Raw genomic sequence first — 21,960 nt, 5'->3', positions numbered from 1 at the left:
ATTTTATTAGAATCTCAAAAGTCAGGGTGACCTCAGTTGACAAATGACTTCTCCAAGCATCATGACGAAACCCTCCATGAGATGGCCAATTGGAGACTCCCAGGAGAAACATGAGTGAGATCCCAAGTTGACGCTGGTGTGAAGACCTGCAGAGCTGTGTTAAATATACTTTCCTAAAAGGAGGCTCGCCATCTGCATAGGTTCATGTGCGTTTCACGTCACCGGCAGTCTGAGGAGTGGTGGCACTGAAGCCGTTTCATTTTCAGGTGCTCCATACCGCTCCGACTGCTTAGTAAATGCCCACGTAGGGGATCAGCATGGAGATGCTTTAGGCTACTTACAGAGGAGGGTACTTTTTGTCAAGGTGACATTTTGACACTCCTAAAAGAAGATAATCTAGTGACATCTTGAAAAGAAAAAGAACAGAGCACTACCTCATCTCTTCCACCAATATTATAAAACACACTCGAGTAACAGCATAGCATTTCTTTGCCTGCAGAAAAAAGAAAAGAAAACCAGAAACAGAATATTAAAGACTTAGACATCTTCATTGTTTTTTTTTTTGGAGAGGTTTTTGCTATAGGGTGTGTGTGCTCGCCAGACAGAGAGAGACATAGAGACAGAAAGCGAGAAATCACACCCCAGGGGAGATGGTCACGCCGCAATCCCTTCTCCTCCATTCTCCTCTTGGGATCTTGGGCATGCACGCACACGCGCCCGGCATGAGTTTTAAGCTACCAGGTCCAGGATGCGAACCACAGTCGACTACGTGGGAGTCCAGCGACATAGCCATTACACTAACTGCTGGTTCCCGACATCTTCATTGTTCACCTTACTGGTAATTAAGAAGGGACACCGGAAAAGGTAGTTAAAAAAAAATTAACTGCCATTCTTCATTGACAAAAGCAGTGCGAGCAACGAGTTTCTCATATGCATTTCAGCAGAGGAGTGGATTTCCAAGAGAGAGAGAGATATCGCTCCGAATGAAAAGTTAACACATTTATTGACCACACTCTTAGCCCTTATTTCACAACATAATGGCAATGTTGCGGAATTCTGTAAAATCCTACTAGAAGTCATTTAACATTTACTAGAGCATTTAAAGCTGCCAGCCTTATGTGTTGGAAGCGTTTTGGGGTATAAAACTCTGCGTGTTGGCCTGAACTGCAAGCATACTAGAAGTAAACCCCACCTTCCCTCTACTGCTCTCAATCTGCGGCAACCTGGGACAGAACTTCCCCCAGTCGGCTGCTCTGGGAGAGACTGCCGCTTCCCCTACCCTTCCCCTTCCCAATTGCTAACGGAGGTGGGAAACGCTCCCAAGAATACATATGTGAGCCGAAGAGAACAGCGCATGCTCATGAATAAGATACATATACAAATACACACAGTAATACATATGAATGTATAGAGGAATACGTATATAAATATGTACATGAATATGTATACAAACATGAATATGGATAGGTATGTGTCTGAAGCATGCCCTGCAAATCTGTCATCGTCAATGTGCAAAGAGAGTTTTCTTTATCTCCTAAGGCTGGTTTCTATACTAGTCTCCTCTCCAGCCCCTCCTTCTTCTCCTCCTCCCCTCACTAACTGGACCATCTCCCCCTCCGTTACTCACTTTCCTAGCTTCACACCAGTGGCCAGCCCTGACTGCCCTCTCCAGTGAGAGTCTGCTGTCTTTCATGGTCTTCTGGACAGAAGCCTGTACTGAAAATGATAGCCAAAGCTCAGCTCACTGCTTCCTGGCCGGGCCTCTCCCATCTTCTGCTAGCAGGTGCCATGTCCACCAACCCGACTATCCTGACCATCTAAGTCTTTCCCACCAAGTCGGCCCATGAAAGCAAAGACTTTGGATTCCTTTCTCCTCGCCTGTCCAATCCCGAATACCCTACTGCAGACTCTGCCTGCCGTTCCTCAGAACCACCCCATCTCCTCCAATCTGGGCTCCTCACTATATGTCTACACAGTGAGCACAGAAGTGACCTCCCTGGACACAGCTCTGAAGACTCCTGTGCTCTGCACACCCTAGTGCCCATGGCAGCTAGGCCATCTTCAAAAGGCTGGTGCATTAGAGCCTAATGTGAGACAGGACACCATCTCATGACTGTGCACCTGTCATCGTAAGATCCTGGAACCTTCCCAAGACCTGACTCCCTCAACAGTACCCGCTTCCTTCGATGCTTACAAGGAGTTAAAAAAAAAAAATGTCACTAAGCTTGATGGCCTGACCAAACTAATGTTGTCTGCTACTGTTATTAATATTAATTAATGTTACTGAATAAATTCCATTTCTTACTTTCTTTTCCTTCTTTTTTGTTTGTTTTTTTTTAGGTTTTTGTCATGGGGCATGTGTGGTTGCTGGAGAGTGAGAGAGGAGGGAAAGTGAGAAATCACTCCCCCAGTGAGGATGGCCACATCATAGTCCCTTCTTCATTCTCCTCTCAGGACTTTGGGGACACACACCACACACACACACACACACACACACACACACACACACACACTCCTGGCATGGTTTTCAAGTTGCCAGATCCAGGGCTCAAACTGTGGTCGACAATGTGGGAGTTCAGTGCCTTCATCACCACACCACCCACTGGCCCCAAATTCCTTACATTGTAATCTGAGTTTGAGGTCTTGCAGGGTTGTAGGTTAACTTTCTTCCCCTTTCTGAGCTCTAGCTACCAGCCAAGTGGAATTGTTGATTGTTCTCAAATACCAAGGTCTGGGGTCTTACATGCTTGTTTCCTCTGTTCCCTTGAGCCCAGAAAACGCTCTCTTTCCCCCTAATCCAAACATCTGAAGTTTACATTTTCAACAAGTTCCAGCTTTATCTACGGGAGTAAAGAGATATCTCACTTTTCTTAACACTTTATTCCTAAAGACAGGATCTGAGTATAAACTTTTGTCTTCTCAAAGTTACCTATAAAAAAGTTAAGTGCATCAGCCACTTCTTAAGGGGTGACCGGGGAAGCGCAGAGGGCATTGAACAATGGTCCCTGACACAGGGTGGGAGCATCTCTCAGAACAGTGAAGTCTACCTCTGGCTCACTGCCACCTGGTACTCCTCTACCACTACGGGGTCGCCGAAGTCATGACTCATTTTTGCATAGGAAAAAAAAAAAAAAAAAGTCATGACTTTCCCAACGACCCAAGAGTAAACCTATCACCTTCTCTTGGTCAATTTAATACGGACATGATTGGCAAAAGTAATGATTTTATATCTAAAACATGAATACTTATGATTTCTTTTGCCATAGTAAGTAATGGTTTTAGCTACTTTACCGAGTCACCATAAGAACAAGTTTTAGCTCTCAGTGCAAACGCTTCACAGCTAAGTGAATCAACATTGTGATCTGTATCTTTTTTAAAAATTATTATTATTTTATTATTACTATTTTTTTAAATTTGCTACTGGACATATGCATTCACCAGAGAGAGTCAGAAAGACCAATCAGGAGGAAGAGGGTGGCAGGAAAGTGAGAAAGCAAGCTGCCACGTCCAAGATTCGAACCACAGTCAGCAATGTGGACTTCCAGCACCTTAAACACTATGTTATGTGCTGGCCCTGATCTGTCTCTTTTAATTCCCGTTTTTGGGGGCTTGTTTTGGTTTTGTTTAATGAAAGAGAGTCCTCATATAGGGGTAGGTGAGAGGGTGGATAGGGTGAGTCAGGGAGGGAGGAAAGTGTTTTTGATAGGGTCATACCATATTGCAATCCTCCTGCCTCATCCTCCCAGTTAGCCAGGGCCTGAGGCATGCACCATAGTGCCTGGGCTATTAGGCTGGGATGGGAACCAAACCTGAGCCTCCCAAGTGGCCTCAGCCACCACACAGAGGCACCCACCTGCTCACACCACCGTGGCTGGGCCAAATCATATTGTTTACTTCACAAAATTACATAAACTTCTTATGGTACAGTATGAACAAATGAATAATTCTTAAAAGGGATAGATGCCTCATTATTATCACACAGTATAAGCTCAATAACCACACCCGTGTGTTGTCTTCAAACAGTATTCATTAAGGCCTCACATGCTCACTGGCAGTATGAAAGAGACAAAGTTGTTCAATCCAGCTTCTATTTATTTCAACGTCTAATGCTCTTAAGAGAATGGGTGGTTCTCTGTTATTGAAAAAGTTTGTAACTGTCAAAACAAGAAACGGATTTGGTTATAGTCAGAGGCTTGTAATGCCAATACCAAACCGATGCCAGAACATACAACCAAAAAAAAAGTTGTCAGTTTTTCCAGAAAGTCTGTTTCTATGCATTGCCCATATATCCAGCCAATTCAAAAGGGATGAAAAGTAAAAATTCTCTGCTGTAATGGAGCCAATGCAGCCAGTGGATTTCCTTTTCTAACTTTATTTTTTTTAATGTCCTGTAGACTCATCGTAAATCATTTCCAATCTAATTCTCCAGCTTCCCAATTTTAACTGTCGGCCTTATTTAAAGAATGGCCTCTATATTTAACAGATTCCATATCCATTCTGAGAGCCAGGAAGCTAAAAAAGAAGATGTTGCTCTAAAAGGCATCATTCAACGGCGTGACTTTTGAAGCAGCTTCAGTGTTAAATGGCCCAATTATCTTACCTAGCAGTGATTTGGAAACCATATAGATGACTTCCCGCTAATGAGGAAAACTACGGTTTAGTGCATGTTTGTCAGTTCACTTTTCTAGTTTCAGGGGAAGTAGTTTTATAAACATGTGTTTTCTAAATCCACCCAAACCTGTGTCATTTCATCATGTAAAGAAAACACGAGAAGTTAAAAGAACAGAACCACGAATTTTCTTTTTAAGGGAAGACACTCACAGTCACACTAGTCATTTTTTTTAACGTATGGACTATTACGCCTTTGATTAAAATGTGAAAGTAAATAAAGTTTCCTAAAGCACAAGGTAACAGTTGATACTTAGTTGCTTGCAAGGGTCCTCAGGGGAGAAAAAAGGAAGAAGGAAAAAATGTGGTGGCAGTTACAACAAATTAACAACATATAATAAAAATGCCATAAACATGCGGCATACATAATAAATCTAATCAAGTCTACAAGGCGGACAGATAAAAATGATTAACTGCCACTATCCTTGAACAGAAAAGAAAAATTCTGTCCCCTGTTATTCATCGCAGCTAATGTTCTGACCCTAAGTCTACCACGCAGATCGAATGAGCTTCACGGTAACATACTGTACCAACGAGAATGGCCTTTTCACTTCCCATTTTATTTTCTGAGAAATCAGGAAAACAAATATGTTAGAACTACTTTCTAATTAAAAGTGTGGCTTTGGGGAGATGTGAAGAAAGGTTCTCAGAATTTTTATCTCTAGCAATAGATATTTTAAAAATAACCTCACCCTCCCTCTACCTCCCCAAAACACAAGTCTCTATGTATTGATAGGACAAAAATACCACCTATCTTAAGGCAACATTCAATCTCTCTTTATTGGCTGACTGTATTCATTTCCTGATTCTGATATGGTACAAATTCAGCAAGGCCTCCAGCCAATATGATATATACATGCTAAATCTGTAAGGTGTGGATATAAATTTCACCTAAAGGAAAACTGGGGCTTGCCTAAAAAATGAGTTTGTATGGCTAACAAAGCCTGGGTAACTTCCAGGAGAGGAGGCCGTTTCTCCTGACACAAGTTCCCACCTGGACCGGTGGCAGGTCTAAGACGGCTCTGCCCTTAGAACTTGTGTGACAAAGATGTATCTAAAGTGAAGATTAACATACTGGCATGAATTTAAAAACAAAAACAGAAACTAAAATAAATAAGGTTTAAAAAAACTAAAATAAATAAAAAAACGGCAGAGGTTCAAATGAACCAACTCCTACCTATTCTTCAAAGGAAAAACAAAGAGCTTTCAGAAACATCTCCTCCAAGAGAGATCATAGGAGTAAATTATAACAATTGAAAACCATTAAAGATAGAATAATGGAGAATACCTGTTTGGGTAACAATGACTTTCTTAAATTCCTCAAACAGAGGGTCTATTTTTAATCACCCTTTTTGCAAAAACTTGCATCACGTGACAATAATTGCAAATTTTTCAAATTTTTATACATCCACAAGAACATAAAGTGAAAACTATAAATTATATACGAACTCCAGCTGTTATGTTGGCATTTTGTCTTTAAAAAAAAAAAAAAAAAGGGTTCAAAAATCTGTTTCCTTAAACCAAGGAAATGTGGGAAAAGGCCATCCTGCCAGTGGAAACCTTCAGCAGCAGAACGCTCGGGCTGCGGTTTCTTGCCGAGGCAGCGAACTCCACTGAAAGAGAAGTTGCTGCCAACTCAAATACTGTTTGCTTTCACACCCAAGAACAAACTGTGTGCACGGCGAAGGCAGCGAAGGGCCCGGAGCAGCTGGACGACTGCAGAAAGGTAACAGTGGTGTCAGGGCTACTGTAAACTGCTTCTCGCTCTCCTATCAGCAAGTGCATGACGCATGCCTTCGCCATGCCTCCCAGCAGTCCACGGGAGGATCTGCTGGAGCTCCGACCTTCTTTTTCCAAGTCAACAATCCAAGGGACTTTTGGGGGGGGGGGCAGGGGGAGAAAAGAAAAGAAAAACTACCCAGACTAATGAAACACACACTCCTTCAATGTCACTTCCGAGGCAGCCAGTGAGGTTCAGGCTCAGATAGACTCATGAGGAATTTCCTGATCTCAGTACCATGTGCAACCTGTCTTCTCTATAAGCAGCAAACGCAAAAGGATGATGACTGCAACTAAGCAGAAAGCTTCCCAGCAATGTCATTCTGCAAGAGTTCTGTTTAAAAGACCCTCCCCGTTACCCTGGTCTCCAAGGATGGGCTTCACTAAGGATCTGTGGGTGGGGGGAGAAGGGACACTCAAGAATTCCACTGGGAAACAACCCAAGTCTCCCCAAAGTACAAGGTTTATTTTGCCATGAGTTTCTGTTCTAGTTTCGAGTAAACAAAGGCCAACCTCTTGTTGGGATGGCACCTTCTAAGTCCCAAGTTTAAAATAATCAAAGAAGAACAGATTTTTAAAATTTCCTTTGCCCATACACCTTTGAAATTAACAGTGAAAATCCCCATGCCATACCATGTAGATGGGAAGAGAAGTGCCCTCCCTGTAAGACAAGCTTCACATTGTCAAACCATGCCTCCCCGTGCGGGGCCTGCTGCACAGGCAGAATCTAATACAGTTCATTTCATTAAGGAAGACTCCTTTTCAAAGTAAAAACTCACATTTTTTGTATAAAAACCCCTTGTTCCATTTCAGTCCTCTCTCCCCCTGACATTGTCACTTAAAATAGTTCACTAAAATGCCATGGACTCAAAAATATGGCTATGAAGGAAACAGTGAATCTGTACAAATGGAAGATCTAAATAGTCTCTACCTCTAATGATAAAGCTTACCAAGAGCAAAAATATCACATGTTTCCAATTCCAGGTAGGACCTAATAAAGTTTCAATATGAAGAGTCAACTGTATTGACTTCCTCCGGCTTAAAATTAGAAATCTTTTTCTTAGGGTCCTAACCACAGAAAGTTTTATGGTTTAGACACAGGTTGAAAAAAAAAAAAAAAAATCTGTCCAACTGAACAAAGACCACCTTTCTTCTCAAATAAAAATGAATTTAAGAATTTGCCTACTGTTTCCCCAAGACACAATCCTATAGTAAATTCTCCCAGCCTCCAAAATGATTGATGTGATGTCGTTCCTTTCTGTCATCACTCCCTACCTTGTCTGGTCGCTGGTGCAAACCAGGAAGCCACAGACACACACTTCGGTCTTTCGCGTGTGCGGGCCTCAATTCTCCAATGCCAGCTTGCTGCCAATGTCCTTGCAGCCAATGGTAAACAGGCCACAAGTTCAAGTTAACTGCGGAGCATACTACACTGAACATCTGGTCATGAATGAACGGATTGCCCACTAACTCTCAGCATTGGGCAGCTGATGAAAAATTCAACATTTTCCTTGTTGGCACAGTTGTTTTGGAGAATTCTCTAGAGCTTCCTGAATTATATTAAGAAAATTTCACTGCAGCAATCTATATCTGTGAGAACAGCTGGTGTTGAAAGGGATCTGCTGCTCTCTCTCTGTGCTAGGGGACCTCGTGTTGGATCAGGACACTTTTACTACATTTGTCCTTGAAAACTTAGCCTCCGCTCGGAGGGACTGGGTAAAGCAAATGGCAGGAGAGACAGCTCGTGGTTGCTGGAGTCCACACAGGTGAACATCTTAATTCAGGGGGATAAAATCTATTACCCGGCTAAGAGAGCATTCAGATCAAAATAGTTTATTAGAAAGACCTGTCTCGGGATCTCCTTTGGAAAATATATCCAAATAGTGATCGAAATGACTGTGAGGATCTGAAATCTGATGGATCCTATCAGATGCCCTGTATATTGTCTGCACATTTTCAGTAGAAAATAATAGGCCTTTATAAAAACCAACTGGATGCAATATGTCCAGACATTACTTTTTCACCACCTAACCAATTTTTAACTCGGCAAAGCCCTTTATGAAACCTAAGGGTGACACAATTACAGCAAATCAGATGTAAGATGTTATAGTACGCTCCACACTGGGAGAGGTCACAATGACAGAGGTATCCACTGATGCTTAAGAAAAGGAATTCTCCAAAAACCCAACACAAGCATTTAAAGAAATTAGCTTGTTAATGGATATATGTTATATATTATTATTCTTTTTTTGTTTTTAAAAAAAGGAAGTGGTAAACTTAAGTCAAGCTAAATTTAGGCTATTATCTATGCAGCATAAATTTCACTTCTGTGTATAAATGCTAACTTGCATATTTCTCCATGGTAACTAAACTATGATTAAAACAACAGTGAAACCAGCCTTTAAAGCCACCTGTTTAACTAGGAACAACCTAATTTACAAAAATACTTAAACTTTGGAAATTTCATGGGCATCTATATCACGCTTTTCCCAGTAGAAAGCTCACTTTTCCATGAACATATAATTGCAATGTACTTGGCCTAGGTCGTAATCATTCTTTTTTAACTCATGTAATTTTTTTCATGTATTGTTCAGTCTCGCATAAGTGGTATTTAAGATTATAAAGAATAAGACTCTAATAATTCTTTCCCAAAAGGAAGTTATTTTACCACTTGGAAGGGCCTAATTTACCTAGAAAGTATCTTCACATTGTACAAAAAGAACTAATAAACCAAGTGAGAAAATCCCAAACTGAAATGACTATTTGAGATGGCGAGTCACATTCAAACTAATTTTTTTTTATTGAGATAGCCTTGTAATTTACTAATGAAGAAATGAGCTATTTTATTGGTGAAATTAAAGAAATAATTATAATATGTCCAAGAATAGTAAAAATGTAGGTATAAGCAATATTTTCTTATTTAATTATAAAACATAAAAGTAGATTTGAATGTGAATCATTTTGAAACCTTAGAATTAGGTCTAAAATTTAAATACCGAAAACCCCTTGAAGTTGAAACATAATCATAATAGGTCAGGTTTGGTGTGAAAAATCATGACTCATATTCATGACACATATTCAGAAATGCTTCATATTAAAACTTTATTATAATCAAAAATTGATCCTCAGGTTTTTTTTTTTCTTTTTGTCTCCTGGTCTTTACATGATGTAATGTCTAAGGCCACATTTCACACTATTAAGTAATGATGACTGAATAAGACTCATGACTTTAAAAAAAAACTCATAAAATGTCACCATTTATAATTTTATGTATACTTGCCTCTCTAATATCACGTACATTTACACAGTAGATGCTAATTAGATAACAGTGGTATTACTATAATGTCTATAAAACTGGCCTTTAAAACCAAATTCTGTTAAAAATAGTCTTTTCAAGCTGACATAGCCCATTTCCAAGGTCATATTTAAAATAATTAGCACCATTGCTAGTAAATGTTCTAATAAAACTCAAAAATGATTCCTAAGCAGAATGCAAAATTCTCTAAAACTTAACTGTGAAGTCTTCCAGTAATCAGAGATCATCTTTCCAAAGAGTACCTAGGAAATCAAGGCTTAGGTAAGAGTTTAAAATTCAGATTCTCTGGAGGCATACACCTGGTTCCTGAAAACTGATCTTGAAGAACTGGGACCGAGGGACTCTGTTATCCCATCTGATTCCTTGACACACACAAACGTCCTACCGGGCACAGCAATGGTTTCTGGGAAATGGAGAGAGACAGAATCTACTCTGCATCAGATTTGTCAACTCTGTGGCCCAGCTTTCCACAAGAGTTACCAGCTCCCAAAGAACAGCACAGGAACTGTTCAAAACCACCAGCCCAACTCCATTGCCATCAGCAGTTATCGTTGGAGGTGTGAGATTTTTGTTTTATAGTAACGTGAGCCCTGTTTAGAGACTGGTTTTTAAATACTAACAGTCAATCCTCCTTTGTAAGGTTCCCCATATTTCAAACAGGAAATCTAAGAGAAAAAAATTCCATAGGCCATGGCCATTGGTTTTAACATCCTAGACCTTTGGTCATCTGTGAGTGTGGACCAGAATCTGGAAACCATTTAGGAAATAAAGGAGCTACTGGGTCATCGGAAAAGTCATAATGTATTTTTTTCTGTTTTCCTATGCAAAAATGTGTCATGACTTTTCCGACGACCGAACATATCCATCATGAACTTGTCTGCTAAGTTTCTCCAAAAGTGACATAAATTCTCTGCAATAGATAAAAAGATACAACCTTTATAGTTAAAAAAAAAAAAAAGAAGAGGTATTTTTCAGTCACTAAGGTGATCAACTAAAGGACTATCAATAATAACCACCTTGTATTCGTCTATGATTTTGCATCCCTTAAGTAGCTGTCACATGCCCTAAATGCTATAAGTCATTTCATTATTATGCCAACCTGTGTCAAAGGCATTATCAGTTTTACAGATGAAAGGGCTTGGAGAAGCTAAATGGCTTGTCTCAGAAGTACTGGGATTTTGGGACCAGCAGTTAGCATAATGGCTATGTCGCTGGACTCCCACGGAGTCGACCACGGTTCGAGTCCCGGACCCGGTGGCTTAAAACTCACACCAGGTGCGTGTGCGTGCGTGCCCAAGATCCCGAGAGGAGAATGGAGGAGAAGGGATTGTGACGTGGCCATCCCCCCTGGGGGGGTGATTTCTCGCTTTCTGTCTCTCTGTCTCTGTCTGGCGAGCGCATGCGCCCTATAGCAAAAACCTCTCCAAAAAAAAAAAAAAAAGGGAAAAAATAAAGTGCTGGGATTTGTCTTCGGACTCTAATTCCAGTGCTCCTTTCAGTATTATGCTATTTAATTAGAGAAACAAACTGAATAATCCAGGCAAAAATCATCCATTTCCCACTAGTTAATGCCTGGAGACTGCTCTACTGATTGAATTACTCAGGTTATGACTGAACAGATTCCGGGTTCCCTTTAATAACCATAGGTAGGACCATACAGAGCTCGGGGATCACATGGCTCTGGTTCCCAGAGTCCCACAAGCTCAGGCCCTAGCTGCTGTCCCTGCCTTGAGCCCCACTGCTCTGTCTTGCCCGGCCCATGCCAGCCTTTCTGGCCTTCTTCCTGTTCCTCAAACCCACCAACGCATGACACCTCAGGGGCTAAGCACTGGTTGCTCCTGAGTTTGGAAGGCCAATCTCCCAGCCTTCTTCCTGCTCTTGCCATTCGGACCTCGGCTCAAAAGTTACCTCCTCTGAGAAGCCTTATCTGATGATATCTAAAGTGGCCAAAGTCATGCCTATTCCAGCACTGATGTCTCTCTCTTTTTTTAAGTTTGTTATCTTATTTAGATATTCCTAAGCAGAATACAAAATCCTTACTCACACACACACACACACACACACACACACACACACACAAAGACTATCAGGTACAACCAGAAATTTGATGCCCAGTGATATCAATAATACCCAGCAGTGATTGAGCAAAATAGATAAGAGATAGCACTTTCAAGAGGGTCTTGATGCCACGATCCACCCTGGCTTCAAACAGTCCTGGAGTAGGAGCACATGCTTGCCCACTGTACCCAGGGAGGTCTCCAAACATGAAGCAGGAGCTTTCCCATGTGGGTCAGTCTGGCAGAGTATTGCACCTTACTGCTGAGCCACCATCTGGCCCATTTAACTTCTCTGCTCTGTTCCTGATACTCATATTCACTATCTGCTTAACATACAGACCCTACAAGGGTATTCACTGACACAACCGCAAGATTCCTGGAGGTCTTGTTAACAGTGACACTCCCACTATAGCACAGCTGGGCACATAGCAAGTCTTTAATAAATATCATGAAAGGAATGAATGAATCGTACCTCACACCATATCCACCTCCAACAATGTATCCTCTCTCCCCAAGAATGTGGAGTCCTTGATGTGGGCAATGTTTCACAAATTTCCTGCATGAACTGGGGGTAAAGGGTTAGTTAATGTGTCCTGAAGGCTTTCCAGAAAAGAGGCTGGTTCCTTTAATGATGGATCAGGGCAGAACTATCTCTGAACTACTTGGGAACCAGAAGTGGATTACAAAATGTATCATTTAGTTACACAAATCCTTTCCATGTTATTGATCACCCAACATAAAGGAGAAAGCAGAAACGAGAAAGAAGCCAGGGCTACAGTTATAAAGAGGGAGAGAGCATAGCTCGTTCAAGTCCTGGACCTCAGTCTACCTTGAACTCTGGTACTGAGTTATATGGAACTTTGAGTGCTTGCACATCAGAGCATCAAATCATGGCAAGAATCCTACAACTTCAGGGTCAACCCCAGAGCCTGGTGGCTAAGGGAACTGGATCCCATGTGGCCAGCCAAGGTTCCAATGAGACCCCTGGCAGCTTGAAAAAAACACCAGGCCCGTGTGCGTATATGCTCAGAATCCTGACAGAATGGATAAATCGAGAAGGCTTTGCAGTAGGACCACATACCATGGAGTAGAGGGGGAGAGGGAGAGGTGCTTTCTCTCTCTCTCGGGCAAATTCTATAAATGTGAATATATATTTAAATAGATAAATACTTATAAGCTCAAAAGCATCACACACACGCACACAGACTTTCAGGTACAATCAGAAATTTGGTGTCCAGTGATGTCAATATTACCCAGCAGTGACTGAACGCTCAACCCTGACTCAGCACCTGGGCAGACTGTCCCACACACTAAGTCTTTACCACGAGCCCAGGAGCTAGAACACTGTTATCATCGCCAGTTTGTACATGAAGAGTCTGGGCTTGGAAAGTTTAAGTAACTTGCCCAATTGCCAAGCCAGGATCTGACCCAGGAAGTCTGAGTCAAAGCTGGAGTTCTTAACCCATGGGTTTATGTCCTGTGAAGACAGGCTTCCTAAATAAAGCCTTTGGAAGGAAGGCATGGTCTGGGGCTAGCAGGTGATGTGGTGGTTAAGGTGCTGAATTCCCACATGGCTGACCATGGTTCGAGCCCCTGATCTGGTGCATGAAAATAACACCGAGTGCATAGGCATGTGTGTCCAAAATCCCAGGAGGAGAATGGAAGAGAAGGGACTGTGGCATGGTAATCCCCTGTGGGAGATGATTTCCCACTTTCCCTCTCACTGTCTCTCTGTTTGCACCTCTCCAGCAAGCACACATGCCCTAGGGCAAAAGCCTTAACAGAAAAAAAGCAGCAGCAGCAACAGCGGCAGCCATGGTCGGGTAAAATCAGATCTAAGGCCCCCTACCTTCAACTTACACAAATGCTGGTTGACCAAAGAAAGTCAGTAGTGAGAAAAAAGCACACATGATGACCACGCCAGAAAGAATAACTAACTACTTATAGGCAGGACTGGTTACAACATTTGTAGGGCTCAGTGCAAAATGAAAATTTGTGTAAGAATTTTAAGATGGCGATAGGAGAACATTAACCAAGTGTGCGTCCCTTCCCACCATAAGGTCTTGTGATGTGGGGCAAGTCTCATGCCCGCAAATACAGCCCTGGTTCTAAGACTTGTATTTCTTCGAAACTTTACTCCTCATATTTCCATTTTACTCATCTCTATAGAAGCTTCAACGTATGAGTCATAAAGAACATCCACGGTTTCAAATAGACAAGACAGAGCGCAAGAGACGTGGACGCAAGTGCACTTTTCTGACTTCAGGCTTGCAAACGTCTGAAGGTTGGTACAAGCCATCACGTGGCAGGTCCTGGAATTGCAGAATGCATGCTGGGGAGGCAGAAATCCATCTGGAAGAAACCATCTTGAACTTGGTTCCACAGCTCCAAACTTTCAGGGAATGGCAAATTTAAAAAAAAAAAAAAAAAAAAAAAAAAAAGCCTTCTAATCTGCTTCCGAAACTATGGCAACAAATGTTTACAATGTGGGAAAGTTTTATCTGGATGAATTTGCTACTGTTCTCCAAGGAATACCCTAACTGTAGGTTACTGGTCCACGTGTTTCTTTTAGTTCATTCAACAAATACTTTCTGAGTGTCCATTCTGTGCCAGGCCATGTGATAGGCCGTAGAAACACAGTTCTTACCTCTGCAGAACTTACAGACTGGATACAGGAAAATAAACATCAAGTAAGATTGCAGACACATTTAATCCCAAAGTCTGGTATTCCTATAAGAGTACCAAGCCTGCAGTGCTGGGTGAGAAAACAACAGGAGGACTTCATATTTTCAGCTAAGAAAACAAGAAAGGTCATAGTATTATGAACAGTCTACCAAAGCTCTCTCTGGTTTCCCAGAGTTAAAGAATCTGTGTCTTTGACTAATACTATTTAAAATAATTTTTCTATCCATGCTGGAAGAGACAGAAAAGTTGCTATGTCTGCTGTAGTTCCAGGTCTGATATTACACACACCCAGTCAGACAGACTCTCTGTCCTCTATATAAATCTTACAGGGAAGGAAGGGGTGGAGAGGGAGGTAAAGAAAGAGAAAGGAGGGAAGGGGAAGGGAGAGAAGAATAGAAAGGGGGAATAAAGAAAGAAAAGGAGGGAGTGAGGGGAGTGAGGGATAAAGAAAACTGGGAGAGAGGACAAGACAACCAGATCACTCCCTTCCAACCACAGAAAAGCTTTAAAACATAACCATCTTTTTTCCCCCTCCTCCTCTTCCTCCAAAAGCATGAAAACTCTTCCACTAACCACCCATAGCTCTATCGCTCCAGGGTCTTAACATTATTTTAACGCCGCTTTAAGTTTGCAAATACTACTAAAACCAGAAATTGTGCTTCTTTCCGTCGAAGCATCTATCTAATCGGATTGCATGTTATGTCAAGTCTACACGTGCAATACGGATGTCAACAGTGCATAAGTAACATCTTGTCTCCACTGCTTGGGATTTCTTTGAATTCTCATATTAACCTTTTTTTTTTTTTTTTTTTACAACAGTGCTAGGATTTTCCCTCTTTGCAACTTGACAGAAACGTAAGATGTTTCAGTTCTTGCTCTGAAGCAGTATGCAAATTTGAGAATATCGCTGGCACTTTCGTCTCATTAGTTTCCTTTAAACACCTACTTTACTGGTATAAGCTAATGTGAACCTTTCTCACCCTGTTTAAACCCCAACATAAAATGTGTATACAACAATAAAACATGTGGCTCATTTGTCATGCTTCCATGAACAACTGTGTCACTCACACCGAGAACCACGGGCTGGGTACGCGGGCGGATGCTGTTCCCATTTCACATCACTCAATTGAGCCTTCTGCAGAAAAGCTTTTAACAACCACATCTGGCCTTTAATAAATCACTGCACTTTGTCTTCCTGCCAAAACTCCTCCTTTATCTAACTTACATCTTCATGATGAGATAGGAAATCACGCATTATGGTGGTGACAAACAATTGTAATTATGTCATTAGTAGCCATTTAGTCGACAAAGGTGCTCCAAAAGGAAATCTAAGGCACAATAAGAAATATAGGATAATACATTGATCACAGTTCTAATCCGCTTGTACTTCGTGAGTGTAAAAAGCTGGCGTAATTCTTGGGCACAGCAGGCAGTAATGGCATGCCACTTTATGAACTGTACAGCTATTTTATTCCCCTATCTACTTAAAAATAAAAAAGCATTTAATAGCTTGATTTAGACAGAAAAGTTATTTGTGATGCTTCACTGATTATAATATTTATTTTTCAGCTGTTCGTAGAAGTGACTTTTGGAGTGAGGAATGAAACTTGAGTTATTTGGGTTTAGAAAGTTCAACAAGCTTACATGCGCATACATACACAGCCATGTATATATGTGGGTATTCCTGTGTGGATATGTGTGTGGAGATACATGTATGTATAGGTACATATGCATATGCTTATGTAGACACAAACACACACATACATATTCCTAAAGGAGTCAAACACCTTCACAATATGACACATTCTCTAGGGTTCCAAAGTAGAGAAGAAAAGCACCATGCAATAGAGATTTCAGAAATGTGACTATCCTTCGGAAAATGATAAAATGTCCTTTATCCTATCACTTCCCACCATGCATTTTAGAAATGAATTCAAGCTGGATTCAAAATAAGCAACTCTTTTTTTTTTTTTTTTGAGAGGTTATCGCTATAGGGCGTGTGAGCTCGCCAGACAGACAGAGACATAGAGACAGAAAGTGAGAAATCACCCCCCCGGGGGAGATGGTCACACCGCAATCCCTTTTCCTCCATTCTCCTCTCAGGATCTTGGGCACGCACGCACACGTGCCCGGCGTGAGTTTGAAGCCACCGGGTCTGGGACACGAACCGCGGTTGACTACGTGGGAGTCCAGCGACATAACCATTACGCTAACTGCTGGTTCCCAAAATAAGCAACTCTTCAGGTGTCCCTATAGTTCTAAAACCCTATGCTTGTCTCCAAAATCAATAAAAATCAAATTTCTGATTCCACAAAGATCCTATGACAAACGTCCACCTAGACAGAAACGCAACCAGAAGGAAAGAAGGGTCTAACTTGGATAACTTACAACCTTCTGGAACAGCGTGATGAAACCTTCTCTTGACACATCTCAGCTTTTGAAATACACACACCTAAAATATGGAAGTTAAATGAATCAGAAGGCAATGTGGGCAAACTTGAGCAAGAGCGAAATCCTTTTCTCTAGAACTTCAGTCAGCCACCTCAACCTCCACACTTCTTATGAGCCTTCATTTTACTGAGAACTCCCTTTAGACTACAATGACTCTCTGGTTAAAGATTTCCCCCTTTGTAAATCTGACAAATGGTTGGCAAATGCTTACGATGTTCCCCCTAAACCTATGAATCTGAAGATAATCGATACAGACGCAGGGTGACAAAAAGCGAAAACTGGAAACACGGATGCCACATCTTTCTAATCGACTGTTAATAATGACAACATCGGCTGGCTCAGGGGCACAGCAGGGACACACAGCTTAAGCAATGCCGGACCCATAGGAAAGATCACGGGTTCAGTTCCCGGGTGGCCTGTACACACCAGGTGTCACATGCGAGTAAGAACTACAAGTGACTGGTGTCATTCTACAATGTCAGACTTTTATTTGCTTAGGATTTGAAGAAACTCACAGCAGCAGTCACAGTCCATAGGTAAGATGCAGGTTCTGACACGAGAGTCCTAACCAGAGTGGACCTAGAAATCAAACTTCCACATACATGCACGGACATTAGGATTCAGCTTGTATCCAGCTAGGAACTAAAGCGAAAATCAGAGCCCTGCAAAGAAATCTGGTCCTGGCGCTGCCGCCGTCTCACAAGAGAGTCTCAAGAAGTCTCACCCCTGCTCAAAATGAAGCTGCAGAGACCAGCAGTTAGCATAATGGCTATGTCACTGGACTCCCATGTAGTTGACCGCAGTTCGAGTCCCAGACCCAGTGGCTTAAACTCATGCTGGGCACGTGTGCGTGTGTGCCCAAGATCCCGAGAGGAGAATAGAAGGGATTGCGGTGTGGCCATCCCCCCTGGGGGGTGATTTCTCGCTTTCTCTCTGTCTCTCTCTTTCTGATGAGCGTACATGTCCTATAGCAAAAACCTCTCCAAAAAAAAACCAAGAATGAAGCTGCAATGTGAGGGTTTCAGCATGGGAGACACTCCAGAGAGTGAATGTGCCACACTGACAGCACAGACAGGTTCTCGTCAGTGCCTTATCCTTTTTATTTGTTTGTTTGTATCTTTCTCACAGAGCACAAACACTTGCCAGAGAGAGAGGGAAAGTGAGAAATCACCCCTGGTGGTGGTGGAACGGGGTCGGGTGGGGGGTTGGGATGGCCACGTTGCAACCCCTTCTCCTCCATTCTCCTCAGAATTTGCGGCATACACACACATACGTCCAGTGTCGTTTTCAAGTCACTGGTCCAGGATTCAAACCATGAAATCAGCCAGGTAGGATCCAGCACTTTAACCATCATGCCACCTGCTGGCCCAGTGCCTTATCTTTTTTTTTTTTTAATTAAAAAATTATTTAACTTTATTTATTTATTTTAATTTGACCAGAGAGGAACAGGGAGTGTGTGAGAGAGAGAGAAGTGAGAGAGCAAGCTGCCAGGCTGGGAACTTGAACTGCACTCACCCTTGTGGGAGCCCAGCACCCTTTACCACCTTCTGGCTCCATCTTTTCATGTATTCAAAAAAATAAGCTCTATTGTTTATACAAGGTGCCAAACATGATTTGTTTTCCTGTCAAGTAAATAAAGATGTTCACGGGGCATGTTGTCGAGTCACTCTTACGAACAAACTACGCTTTAAGTTTCAAACATGGAGTCGCTCTTGTTCTGTGTACCAGGCAGGTGTGCCCATAATCCTGACTGGTTGGGAAGGCTGGAGAGGTGATAATGGCCTGAGACCTGCTGAAGGTGTTTGCCACCTATCCTCCACTCTCACCTCTCTCTCATGCTCACGAAAGAAAGAAACTTGAGACAAATAATGGAGGATCAGCCCATAGCCTGGTAGTTAAAGTGGCCAGATCCCACGTGACAGCCCACACAGTTTGAGTGCTAGGCTGAGGGACTTGGGAAACACACCAGGCACGTGTATGGACGTGTCCAGAATCCCCAGAGAAGGGAGAAATGGAGGAGGAAGAACTGCAGCATGACCATTCCCCATGGGTGGCGCTTCTTGGTCTCCCAATCTTCCTCTCCCAACATAAATTCATGTGCCTTTGGGCAAATTAAAAAAAAAGAAAAAAGAAAAAAAAGTCTGGGTGGTGGCATTGTGGTTGCAGCAGCTAGGCTCCACCTAGCCCTGGCCAGCTGTGCAGTTCAAGTCTCTGACCTGGTAGCTTGCGAGAGATCCTGGGTACATGAGTGTGCATGTCCAAAATCCCAGAGAAGGTGGAGAAGGGATTGTAGCGTAATCATCTCCCATGAAGGGCTGATTTCTCACTTTCTCTCTCTGTCTCTGTCTCTCTGGAAAATACATGCAGTGCCCTATGGCAAAATTTTTTAAAAAATGGTAAAAAAAAAAATCACAACTACTATTTCCAAAAATATAAGCCTTTTTAAAAATATAAGCTTTCATTTTTAACCTTGCACTTGGCAATGTATGTTTTCCTGGAAGAGTTGGGGCTGAACTCACTTTGTAAGAAAAAGTTTGCCAAGTAAGTTAAATATTATGTCACCAATATTGAGGTAAATCTTGTCAATAGCATTACCTTGCTGATCCAACCTAGATTTGGCATTAATGCAATGAGGCCGTTTACTTCAAATCTTCATGAACTTAAACTAAAATCCGGCTGCTTAACCGGATCAGGTATTTGTAAGAGCTACACCTCCTCTGTTATATTAACTCATGTATAATTATTGCTTTATCTTGACTTTTTTGAAAACTTGCTATAGGGCACATATGCTCACCAGAGACAGAGAGAGAAAAAAAGTGAGAGAGAGAGAATCCCCCAGGGGGATAGCCATGTTACAATCTCCCCTCCTTTATTCTCCTCAGGATTTTGGGCATGCATGCACCCACCTTTCATCCAAAGACAACATCTCAGATTTTCAAAAGCTGCTGGGGAAGGAAAGACAGCTGATGTTTTACCCCCAGAAGTTATACTTTAAAACAGAACAGCTTTGCACAGTGGCAGTATCGTAGCCAATGAGGGTTATCCGAGGCGCGATTATTGCTAATTGAAAACTTTAAAAGAGAACAAACTCCAGATCAGTGATGTACACTGTGCTAGACGATGCCCTGCCTCCCACTGTCAGTACCATCAGAGAAGCATCCGAAAACGGTGAATACAGACAAAAATAACAAGTCAAATCACAACAGCAAACAGGGCCTTAAGGAGAACCCCTAAGGGGAAGAGGAGTCTAATTTCATAAAAACAGAAGGGGCTTCAGCCAAATCTACCTGCCTGTACTCAGCCTGACTTAAGAGAAATCAGTCTGTCTCCTGGCCAAGGACAGGTCCCGTAGCACTGGAGTTTGCCCTCCTCACACTCAGAAAACTTTGACATTTAGCATTTTCTTTTTTCTAAGAAAAGCTTATCTAGAACTCACAAAATATTATGTCACCAATATTGAGGTAAATCTTGTCAATAGCATTACCTTGCTGATCCAACCTAGATTTGGCATTAATGCAATGAGGCCGTTTACTTCAAATCTTCATGAACTTAAACTAAAATCCGGCTGCTTAACCGGATCAGGTATTTGTAAGAGCTACACCTCCTCTGTTATATTAACTCATGTATAATTATTGCTTTATCTTGACTTTTTTGAAAACTTGCTATAGGGCACATATGCTCACCAGAGACAGAGAGAGAAAAAAAGTGAGAGAGAGAGAATCCCCCAGGGGGATAGCCATGTTACAATCTCCCCTCCTTTATTCTCCTCAGGATTTTGGGCATGCATGCACCCACCTTTCATCCAAAGACAACATCTCAGATTTTCAAAAGCTGCTGGGGAAGGAAAGACAGCTGATGTTTTACCCCCAGAAGTTATACTTTAAAACAGAACAGCTTTGCACAGTGGCAGTATCGTAGCCAATGAGGGTTATCCGAGGCGCGATTATTGCTAATTGAAAACTTTAAAAGAGAACAAACTCCAGATCAGTGATGTACACTGTGCTAGACGATGCCCTGCCTCCCACTGTCAGTACCATCAGAGAAGCATCCGAAAACGGTGAATACAGACAAAAATAACAAGTCAAATCACAACAGCAAACAGGGCCTTAAGGAGAACCCCTAAGGGGAAGAGGAGTCTAATTTCATAAAAACAGAAGGGGCTTCAGCCAAATCTACCTGCCTGTACTCAGCCTGACTTAAGAGAAATCAGTCTGTCTCCTGTCCAAGGACAGGTCCCGTAGCACTGGAGTTTGCCCTCCTCACACTCAGAAAACTTTGACATTTAGCATTTTCTTTTTTCTAAGAAAAGCTTATCTAGAACTCACATGCTTCTCGAGTTACAGGTGAAAGAAACTGCACTCACACCAGCATTATCTTTATTTATCAACTCCCCGCACACTGCCCCCAGGGTACTAATGGTTCAAAAGTTCAAAAAGGTTTTGAAAATAAACCAAGATAGAAAACAGGCACCAATTCCTACTTGGACCGTACCTTCTCGTGCCTTCTAGCATTCTCTAGATGATGGATCAAGAGGATGATAAAGGATAGAAAGGGAGGCGGCTGGCAGGGGAGGGCATCAGTTGGTGTGGATGGCATTTCTCACACTGACTGAGACTTGTCCCCACAATGAACGAGTCCCAAACAGGGGACAGGTCCACACATCACACCGCGGGATGAGAAGGACCAGCTGAAAGCTTCATTCACTCAGAAATCTTTCATCCTTCTTATTGGTAGATTTCTCTCATCTTTCATTCTGTTTTTATTTGCTGTTGCTTCATTCTTCTCTGGGTTTCTGCTAGCTTCTTTTTTTTTTAAGAATTATTTTATTTAACTTTATTTATTATTGTCATTATTATTATTATTATTATTATTATTATTATTATTATTGACCAGAAAGAAAGAAAGAGAGAGAGAGCGCGCAACCCACTAGGTCCAGGACTCGAACCACAGTTAGCCATGTGGGAGTCCAGCACCTTTAATCACCACACCACCTGCCAGCCCCCG

General features: G+C 42.0%; 1 protein-coding gene and 2 pseudogenes across 1 annotated transcript in view; 2 read left to right on the top strand and 1 right to left on the bottom strand.

The window, feature by feature from the left end:
* FOXP1 (forkhead box P1) overlaps nt 1–21,960 on the bottom strand; it is a 759,404-nt gene that overhangs the window by 500,394 nt on the left and 237,050 nt on the right. The gene's annotated exons all lie outside the window — the stretch shown is intronic.
* On the top strand, nt 19,960–20,078 carry LOC114009600 (uncharacterized; annotated as a pseudogene).
* Nucleotides 20,849–20,967, top strand: LOC114009599 (uncharacterized; annotated as a pseudogene).

The sequence above is a fragment of the Tupaia chinensis genome, unplaced genomic scaffold (assembly GCF_000334495.1).
Source record: "Tupaia chinensis unplaced genomic scaffold, TupChi_1.0 Scaffold000570_1, whole genome shotgun sequence".
In the NCBI taxonomy this organism is placed as follows: domain Eukaryota; kingdom Metazoa; phylum Chordata; class Mammalia; order Scandentia; family Tupaiidae; genus Tupaia; species Tupaia belangeri.
This window is presented reverse-complemented; position numbering and strand designations above follow the sequence as displayed.